General features: G+C 46.6%; 1 pseudogene; it reads right to left on the bottom strand.

The window, feature by feature from the left end:
- Positions 1-3470: 3470 nt before the first annotated feature.
- LOC102925668 (heterogeneous nuclear ribonucleoprotein A3 pseudogene) lies at positions 3471-4590 on the bottom strand (annotated as a pseudogene).
- Between the last annotated feature and the right edge of the window lie 5291 nt (positions 4591-9881).

The raw sequence follows: 9881 nt of genomic DNA, 5'->3' as shown, positions 1-9881 counted from the left end.
ACACAGACAAACATACTCATAAAGAAAAATAAAAAGGTAAGTAATGGACACATGGCCTAATCAGGGCCAATGAGAGATGGCAAGACAGCAGATAGACAGGGAGTTTGGAAGCTCAGGAGCCACCGTGCCAACACAGGAGGATAAGGGTGAGGTCATTTACGTCTTTGGTGTAGGCGTACCTGAAGCTAGCCGTAATTCTGAACACGGAACACTTTTCAATATGTGAGTCATGGCTGGCCCTTGAAGCCACTTTGAATGAGGTGTTTTCCTTAGGAATCCTTAGTGAAATGATGAAAAGACAAGAAATCTTAGCTAGAGGCATCGCGACTGGGGTCTCTTCCCCTCCCTCGAGACTCCTGGAATGGTCTGGTAAATGTGTGTCTTTAAGCTAGAAGCCATCTAGGGCCAGTGAAATGGGTTAGTGGGTAAATGCTGCCAAACCTGACAATTGGAGTTCTGTCCCCAGGTCCCATATGGTGAAAGGGTAGAGCTGACTCCTGCAAGTTGTCCTCTGACCTCCACACGTGGGTCATGGCACACATGTGACTCTTGCCCCAATAGAAAAAAAATAAATGTAATTTGAAAAGTTTTAAAAAAAAAATCATTTGAGTACTGCAGAGTTATATCAGTAGTTAAGAACACTTGTTCTTGCAAAGGGACCACAGTTTAGTTCCCGGCACCCACATGGTGGCTCACAATCATCTGTAACTTCAGTTCCAGGGAATCCAACACCCTCTTCTGACTTTGGCAGGTACCAGGCACACATGTAGCACACATACACATGTGCAGGCAAAAAACTCATACACCTAAAATAAATGAATCTGAATTTTTTTTGACAGTTTTCTGTATAACAGTCAGTCCTGGCTGTCCTGGAACTCACTTTGTAAACCAGGCTGGTCTTGAACTCACATAGATCCGACTGCCTCTGTTTCCCAGGTTCTGGAATTAAAGAAGTATGCCACCACATCCTACTAAAGATTTTTTTAAACATTTATTTATTTCATGTGCACTGATATTTTGCCTGCATGTATGCCTGTGTGAGGGTGTCAGATCCCCTGGAACTGGAGTTACAAACAGTTGTGAACTGCCATGTGGGTGTTGGGAATTGAACCTTGGTCCTCCGGAAGAACAGCCAGTGCTCCTAACCACTGAGCCAACTCTTCAGTCCCTGCTAAGAATTTTTTAAATAATTATTTGGGCCATTTAATAGCCTGCCAATGGACTCATTTTCAACTAAAGGGATATCAGTTCCCCTTGCCCACACCTCGGGCTCCCCGACACAACACTGAGCTGTTGGTCCAGACAGCTCCTGGGCTTCTAGGCTCTGTCACTGTGGTCTCAGGCAACACAGACCCATCACCTCTTCCATCTTCAGACCTGAGTCTGCACACATCACCAAGGACAGAATCGACGGACAGACAGCTGAAGGGTAAGTCACATTGCAGAAGGACATCACCTATGGACCATTCACACACAAACACTAAAGTGTCTAGAGAGGCACACATGTGGGCAAGATGTCAACCCTGAAGAGGAAGGCTACAGGCCAGGTTCCTGTCAGCAGTTCCCTCTCGGCAGAGAGGGAGGAGAAAGGTGCTGACCAGGGTCATGAAGGAGGTCTCTGCGGTGTTTCATTTCTGAAACAGGCCTAAAAGCTAGGGGTGCAGCGCATTTCAGTTGGCAGCATGACTTCCTGACATGCATGAGACCCTGGGTACAGTCTCTAGTGCCACCTGAAGCTAAGCATGTTGATGCATGCCTGTATCCCAGCTCTTGGAAGGTGGAGACAGGAGGATCAGAAGTCAAAACTTAACCTTGGCTACCTTGTAAGAAGTTGAAGGCTAGACTACTACATGAGACTCTGCTCCTACTCCCACCAAGAAAGAAAGAAAGAAAGAAAGAAAGAAAGAAAGAAAGAAAGAAAGAAAGAAAGAAAGAAAGAAAGAAAGAAAGAAAGAAAGAAAGAAAGAAAGAAAGAAAGAAAGAAAGAAAGAAAGAAAGAAAAGGAAAAACAGACCTGACATCATGAAAGTGAACAGGCATGGATTCTGGTGTGCTGGGCAAAGGTGGTGGGTGAATCATGCTCTCAGATACTATGATTCTTCTCAAGCTTTCCTTTTTTTTTTATTTTGTGTGTATGAATGTTTATGTACCACATGTATGCCCAGTGCCCCTGAAGAGACCAGAAGAATCCCCTGTAGTTACAGATGGCTATGAGCTACTGTTAATTCCGGCCGTGAAGAATAAGACCACTACCACAATTTAAAGCCAAACTTGAAGCAAGCTTTAATTAAATACTGGCCAGGTCCATCTCTAGGTTTCCAGAAAATGGTCCCAAATCAAGTTTTGCAGCGGCTTAACTATTTTCCATCAGGTCCAATCTGTATTTCCTGCCTGTGTACCCCCTGCCCACATGTGATCAAGCGCATCCAGTGCAGATGGGTCAAACAAACTTGTTCAGGGGAGTGAAAACATGTGGCTTGTTATTTCCCATAAGCAATAGCCTCCAGCATTTCAGGATCTATTTGTCCCTGGGCAAAGGGCTTGCAGATCAGAGGCCTTTTTGTTTCATGGATCTCTTAGGCATAGTAGTTAAAATGTAACTTTGGCTCTCACACTGCCACATAGGTACTGGGAATCGAACCTAGGTCCTCTGGAAGAGCAGCCAGTGCTCTTAACTTCTGAGCCATCTTTCTAGCCTCTGATTTTTTTTTTTTAATAGGGTCTCATGTAGCTCAGAATAGCCTCAAAATCAACAAATAGTCTTGAATTCCTGATCCTCCTGCCTCTACCTCCCATGTGTTGGGATTATAGGCACGTACCACCATCCAGCTGTGAGTTTTTGTTCTAAAACCAAACACAGCCCCCACAACCAGTGCGAAGAGTTACCAGCTGAGATGACAGTTGGACCCTGGGAGTGGAAGGTGCTGCTGAGGAAGATCCTGACCATGGCTTTTTACCTTGGTCTTTAGAAGTCAACTTGAAACTGGGTGGTGATGGCACATGCCTTTAATCCCAGCACTCGTGAGGCAGAGGCAGGCAGATCTCCATGAGTTGGAGGCCAGCCTGGTCCACAGAGTGAGTTCCAGGACAGCCAGGGCTGTTACACAGAAAAACCTTGTCTCAAAAAAAAAAAAAAAAAATCCTTAATCTTTTATTCCTGGTACTGTTACCACAATTTACAGGACAATATACCTGAAGCAATGAAAAGAAAAGAAAAAAGTCAAAGTTACAACAGATAAAAGTGTCTGTCTAATTGACATGACATTGCATAAATCAATAGCTGGACGTTTCACCAACCATGGCTGTGACAGTCCTGAACAAGAAGGGTTTCCTGTTTAAGCCGCAGTAACTTTTCTGACTATGGCTCGCTGTTCCTTCTGTGGCAGATTTTTACAGTTCCTCTAATCATTTAGGACGACTATCTCCAAGAAACCTGCAGCTTTCCTGACAACTCCTCGCTCTCTCTCCTGCTAAGAATGGGAGCCTTTTCTGCTACCGTATCCACCACCTCCACCACCAGATCCATAGCCACCCCCATGGGGACCGCCTGAGCTTCTTCCACCAACACTGACCGCCTTCCTGGGTCCACTATTTGATTGCTGTTGTCCACTATGATTTCCAACAGCATTATGGTTCCCACCACCACCATAGTTACTGCCACCAAAATTTCCTCCTTCATTGTAACCATCATATCCTCCTCCTCCACCACCATATCCACCACCTTGGTTTCCATATCCTGGTCCACCACCACCGGATCCTCCTCCCCTACTGTAACCAGAACCACCCCCATAGCTGCCACCATCACCTCCAAATCCATTATATCCACCATCACCACCTCCATAACCACCTCTGCTGCCAATACCTCCGCCACCATAGCCTCCTCTTCCACCAAAGTTTCCACCATGACCAACATTACCTCCACCACCTCCAAAGTTTCCTCCACGACCCATAAAGTTGCCAGATCCACCTCCACGACCTCTCTGTGACCCAGCAGACTGCATCTCTTGTTTAGAAAGGGCCTTTTCCACTTCACAGTTATGCCTGTTAATAGTGTGGTATTTCTGAACAACAATTTCATCAACCGTGTCCTGATCATCAAAAGTTACAAAAGCGAATCCTCTCTTTTTCCCACTCTGCCTGTCTTCCGTAACTTCCACGGTTTCAGTCTTACCATACTTTTCAAAGTGGTCTCTCAGGTTATATTCTTCTGTAATAACGTTATTCTTCTTTAATTCCACCAACAACCATTGTCTTCACTGTTAAGCAGGCACCAGGCTTTACTGAATCCTCTCTAGAAGCAGCTCTTCGGTTCCACCACACGCCCATCAACAGCATCCACCTCTTCAACACAAGAGTAGGTCACAAAACCAAAGCCCCTGGAACATTTTGTTTGGGGATCTCTCATTACCCCACAGTCTGTAAGTGTGCCCCATTTCTCAAAATGTTCTCTTAAGCTATCATCTGTGGCTTCAAAGCCCAGACCACCAATCAACAGCTTCTTTAACCATTCTAGTTCCTTTGGATCATGGCCCTCCATTTTGAGACCGGACTCGCCTCTTTCAACTCAAGTTCAATATTATTTTTAGTTTTTTAATTTAAAAAAAATACCCTAAACTTAAAGAGATGCAAAAGTCTAAGAAAAACATGACTACCCATGACCTCTCTCTACAGCTGGTACCCACTCTGGACAGTTAATCTGGAGTCTTGTACAGCAGCTACAAAAGACAATGCTCTTCCGGGCCTCAATATAAACTTTTAAATGAATTTGGGAGTCAGGGAAGGGCTGATGGTCAGTCTTGATTGTCAACTTGACTAGATGTAGATGCCATGGAAACACACCTCTGCGTGTGTCGATGAGGGGGTTTTCTAGATTAGGTTAACTGAGGCGGCCCCAGCCCATGGTTGGGGTCCTGGACTGTGTAAAATGGAGGAAGTGAGCTGAGCACAGACCTTCCTCTCTCTGCTTCCCGACTGCAGACCCAGGTGACCATCTACCTCACACTCCTGCTGCCGTGACTCCCCACCGTGATGGACTGCACCCTCCAACTGGGAGCCGAAACGAGTCCACTTCCCTTGAGCTGCTTTTGGGTACCTAACGCCAGGCACGTCATTTCATGGTTGGTTTCTCTGTGGGGACCAAATGAACAACAGCGAACACTCATGTTCCCCACAGGCAGGTGCGTGTGCGAAACGCTTTCAGAACACCAACTCCCTCAGCCCCCACAACCCAGTAAAGCAGGTGGCTGTCAAAATCCCCACTTTCCAGAGGAGGAAACTGAGGCCCAGGGAAATAAGAGTCTGCCTGGGGCCACGCAGCTGGCATGGACATCTGGGTTTCAAAACGGGAGCATCCTTTTCTCCCCTGCTATCCTGCTTCTCAAGGGGGCTGCCATCTGCCGAAAACAACCCCGTGTGTGTGGCCGGGATGTGTGAGCTGTGTACTCTCAGACATAGCTCTCTCCACCCACGCAGTAAAGACTCTCACTCAGCCACCCCAAGCTACAGGTGGGGTTCAGAGAAGGGCACCACACTGCGGAAGAGGCAGGTGTGGCTGATTCCCGACCCCAGCTCTTCCCCTCAGCCAGGGGGTCTTTGAGGCCGTAAGATTTCTGAGCTGGCTCATTACTGACCCTTGTGATGTTTTCCATGCTGAGCCAGGCAGCCAGCAAGCCCTGGATAGCTCTGCACACGTCTCCTTGGCAGAGGTTAGCTCTGAAGGCAGTGTAGGCCTCCGCATCCCAGCCAGCCTCCCGCTGGCGAGTTTACCCGAGCACAGCTCTGCGCATCCAACCAATGAATAATAAATTTAATAATTAAAGAATAATTAATTACACCTGAAACTTCTCACTTGGGGGTACAATTAGCCTCTGGCTCCTTTAGAATGAGTTGCCAGTGACTAATGGTGCCCTCAAGGAAGCATTTTGTAAGTACAGTTAATTGTGTGCAAAATTGAACCCACAAATACTTGGGAGCATAAAAATTATTCCCACAAAAACAGTTTGTTCAAAATCCAGCCCTCAGTTTTTTTTAAAAGAGCCCTGTGGCTGGTTCCATAGAGCCAGGAAGATGTTGGAGGCCTGCGTGGGGGGCCGTCCTCCCCTGCACCAGGGTCACCTGAGGGCAGAGGCTCCAGGAGGCAGAAACCCAGGCAGCCACGCAGCAGAGCAGCGCGTTGTGCAGAATCCATAAGGAATTAATGAGAAGTTATGGGAAAGATCCGAGCAGGATAAAGCAAGATTTAAGGGCAGACCTCCTTCTTTGTTCTATCAAACTTCTCGGCTAAAGCCAAATCCCTCCGAAGGCAGGAGACTGGTGAGCGGCTTCTTGTTCTCTCCCGCACCTGAAATACCCCTGTCTGTGGATGAGTTTAAGGATCCTGCCACAAACAGTATGGGAGGGACACTTCACCTGCCCTGGGCACACCTCTCTCTTACTCATCAGTGATGCTCCGGGACCCACAGACGCAGTCCTGAGTCCTCAGGTGGTCTCCAAGGAACAAAAAAAATCTCAACTCCTCTCACCATCTGGTACGTAGCACCTCTCGCTCAATATCCCACCGTGTCCACTCCCAGCCTTATGTCTCCACCACCTGCTGTTTCCTCTGCCCAACATGCCCTTCCAGATAGTCACCATATACACATTCAGTATACACTGAACTCACAGACACAGATAGATGCATATGTACAGACAGGTTTAAGGCAGTGCACATTTATCCGAATGCATATTCATACATACACATGAACACACATGCTCACAATCATAATACACATTCACAATGCTCCATGTATATACTAAACACACAACCAAATAAATGTATATGAACAAACGTATGTTTGATGCATGTTTGAGACAATGTACATATACATACATGCATGCTCATACAGTGTACTCATTTATGTACATGCCAAACTCCCACATATACACATACTCATAATGCACACATAGATACTGAACACAGAACATATATAAATGCATATGAATAGATATGTATAAGCCAGCACACACTTATGCACCTGCATGATCATACACACTTATAAACACATGTCCTCATAATCACACATGCAAACACCCACATACATACATTCACAATGCACATATGTATAAATATAACATATACACACACACTTATACACATATTACAGATACATAAATATGTATTCAGACATCCATTCTTACACACACACACACACACACACACACACACACACACACCCTTATAAACATTTATACAGATACATATGTACTAGCCATCCACACTGACATTTGTACACATATAAAAACAACAGGGTCACTGGGCAGTGGTTTGGTGCACGCCTTTAATTCCAGCACTCAGGAGGCAGAGCCAGGCGAATCTCTGAGAGTTCAAGGCCAGCCTGGGCTACAGAGTGAGTTCCAGGAAAGTCGCAAAGCTACACAGAGAAACCCTGTCTCTAAAAAACAAAAAATGAAACAAAAAAACTAGGGTCACTTGCGTACAGAAGTCACACATATGACTAATGTGTGTATATATGTTTTCTTTCTCAGATGGTACACCAATGTTTCCAAGGCTGCAAGCTTTCCTAGCCACCCATAGATAAGTTCTCTCTCTCTCTCTCTCTCTCTCTCTCTCTCTCTCTCTCTCTCTCTCTCTCTCTCTCTCTCTCTCTCTCTCTCTCCCCCCTCTGGGCACTCTCAGACTCTACCCTCCTTCTTCTCTGACTCCCTGTCAGCCCTGTGACTGACCAACTCCCCTCCTGTTTAGAAGGCATTCATGACAGGATCTGTGACCATCCCTTTGTACCCAGTGGGATGCCAGCGCCCCCCACACGGCAAATGTTTCTTATGTGTTTAGGGGCATGAATGACGAGAGAATAAGGAAGGCTCTCGGGTCTGTGTGCCTGTGAAGAATCCACGTGGACTTACTCTAGACCATTGGCACAGGAAACACCGAGGTGGGAGTCACCTTCCGGAACTGCCCTCTTGAAGGCACCAAGCAAAGGAGACCCTAGTTCATTCCCTCAGTCAGGGAGAGGTCTGCGCACAGTTCTCGGAAGACGGAAGCCGCTGCCCTCAGCTCTGAGACTGAGGGGGTTTCTCCAGACAACTCAAACTTCCAGGAACATCATCCTGTGCTGTGTGCCAAGGGTCTGCCAGGGCAACAGACAGCCCCAGAGAGAGAACAAAACAGGAAACACATGGGATGACGCTGAGGAGGTGAGCCTTCCAGGCAGAAGACAAAAGGGATAGGGCTGGGGGGCTGAAGAGATGGCTCAGTGGTTAAGAGCACAGGGTCCTTTTCCAGGGGCCCCGGGTTCAATTCCTAGCACCTACCTGACAGCTCATAATCACCTATAACTCCAGTTCCAGGGGATCCAATGCCTTCTTCTGACCTCCGAAGGCACCAAGTATGCATGTGGCACACAGACGTATATACAGGTAAAATACCCATACACATAAAAATTAAAAAATAATAATAATAATAATCTTTAAGGATGGAGCTGGAGGAAGCAAGCGATGGGAAGATGTAGGGAGGTGGTTATTTTGTGTGTGGCCTCTACTGCACATGAGAGAGGTTTTGTCACAGCCTGGAAGAACTGAACTGGGGAGCCACTGTAGTCTCCAAAGGAGAGGAACACAGACCAGATGTTTTTCAACTCCAGCAGAGAAACTTGGACTATGTCTGCTAGGGACCAGTAGGTACTTGACATAGTGCTATTGTATGCTCCTGTTACACACTATGGAACCTTATCAACCCTTTCAAACATCACTCTGATGCCATGGCCTGGAAGAAGCCCATTTCCCACTAGGAGCAAGCATCGTACCACCAGGAGGCATCTTAGAGCCCTTGGTTATTCTATGGCTGCCCTGTCCTCACCTCAGGCACAGATTTCTTCGATACCTATCCCAGGGCCAATCAACATTTGGTGCCAGCAAAGGGTAGGAGAAAAGGGTCGGCCCAGGATGGCATTTGCCCAAAGAAGTGATAGATAAAGGCCATTTCACACACCCAGACGCTTGGTCCTGGTTTTCGTCATGCTGCTTCTGGAAGACAGACATCCTTACGGCCACCAACATGTGTCCTGGGTCTCTGGTTAGAAGTCTGCATTCCTTTATTCGTTTTCTTCTTGGCAGTTTCTTAGGGTGTCCCCTCCCCCCGTTGTCTTCTGGTGTGGGTGTGGGGTCCTGAGTATTTAGAAGCCCCAGGAAAGTCACGGCAGGGCAAAACATCAGCTCTGTCTCTTCAGAACTTAGAGAAATTTTAATGAGTCCCAAGGAGGGGCTCAATTACAAAATAAAACCAGTCATTTAAGAAAGCCTTGGCCTGGGGAGAGTTCTGTCCATTAAATTTTGCCTTGAAAAGCACAAGGAATTGAGTTTAATCTCCAGAGCCTATGTGTGGGAGTTTGAATGTAATTGGCCCCCATAAGCTCATAGGGAGGGGCACTATTAGGAGGTGTGGTCTTGTTGGAGAAAGTGTGTCACTGTGGAAGTGGGCACTGAGGTCGGTCTCAGATCTACTCAAGCCTCAGCCAGTGAGACAGTTCACTTCCTGCTGCCTGTGGATCAAGATGTAGGACTCTCAGCTCCTTCTCCAGCACCCTGTCTGCCTGAGTGCTGCCATGTCCCACCATGATGATAATGGATTAAACCTCCGAAATTGTAAGCCACCCCATTAAATGTTTTCCTTTATAAAAGTTGCCGTAGTCACGAGGTCTCTTCACAGCAATAGAAACCCTAAGATATTATGTAAAAAAAAAAAAAAAAAAAAAAAAAAAAAAAAAAAAAAAAAGCCAGGCGTGGTGACAAACATTAGTAATCCCAGCATCCCGGAGGGACAGAAAGAATGTAAGAGCTGGAGGATGCTATGAATGGATGTCTTCTGGACATGGCATGGCCGATGC

Source organism: Peromyscus maniculatus, chromosome 1 (genome assembly GCF_049852395.1).
Source record: "Peromyscus maniculatus bairdii isolate BWxNUB_F1_BW_parent chromosome 1, HU_Pman_BW_mat_3.1, whole genome shotgun sequence".
NCBI classification, from domain to species: Eukaryota; Metazoa; Chordata; class Mammalia; order Rodentia; family Cricetidae; genus Peromyscus; species Peromyscus maniculatus.
The sequence above is the reverse complement of the archived record's forward strand: the minus strand, read 5'-3'. Positions and strand labels throughout refer to the sequence as shown.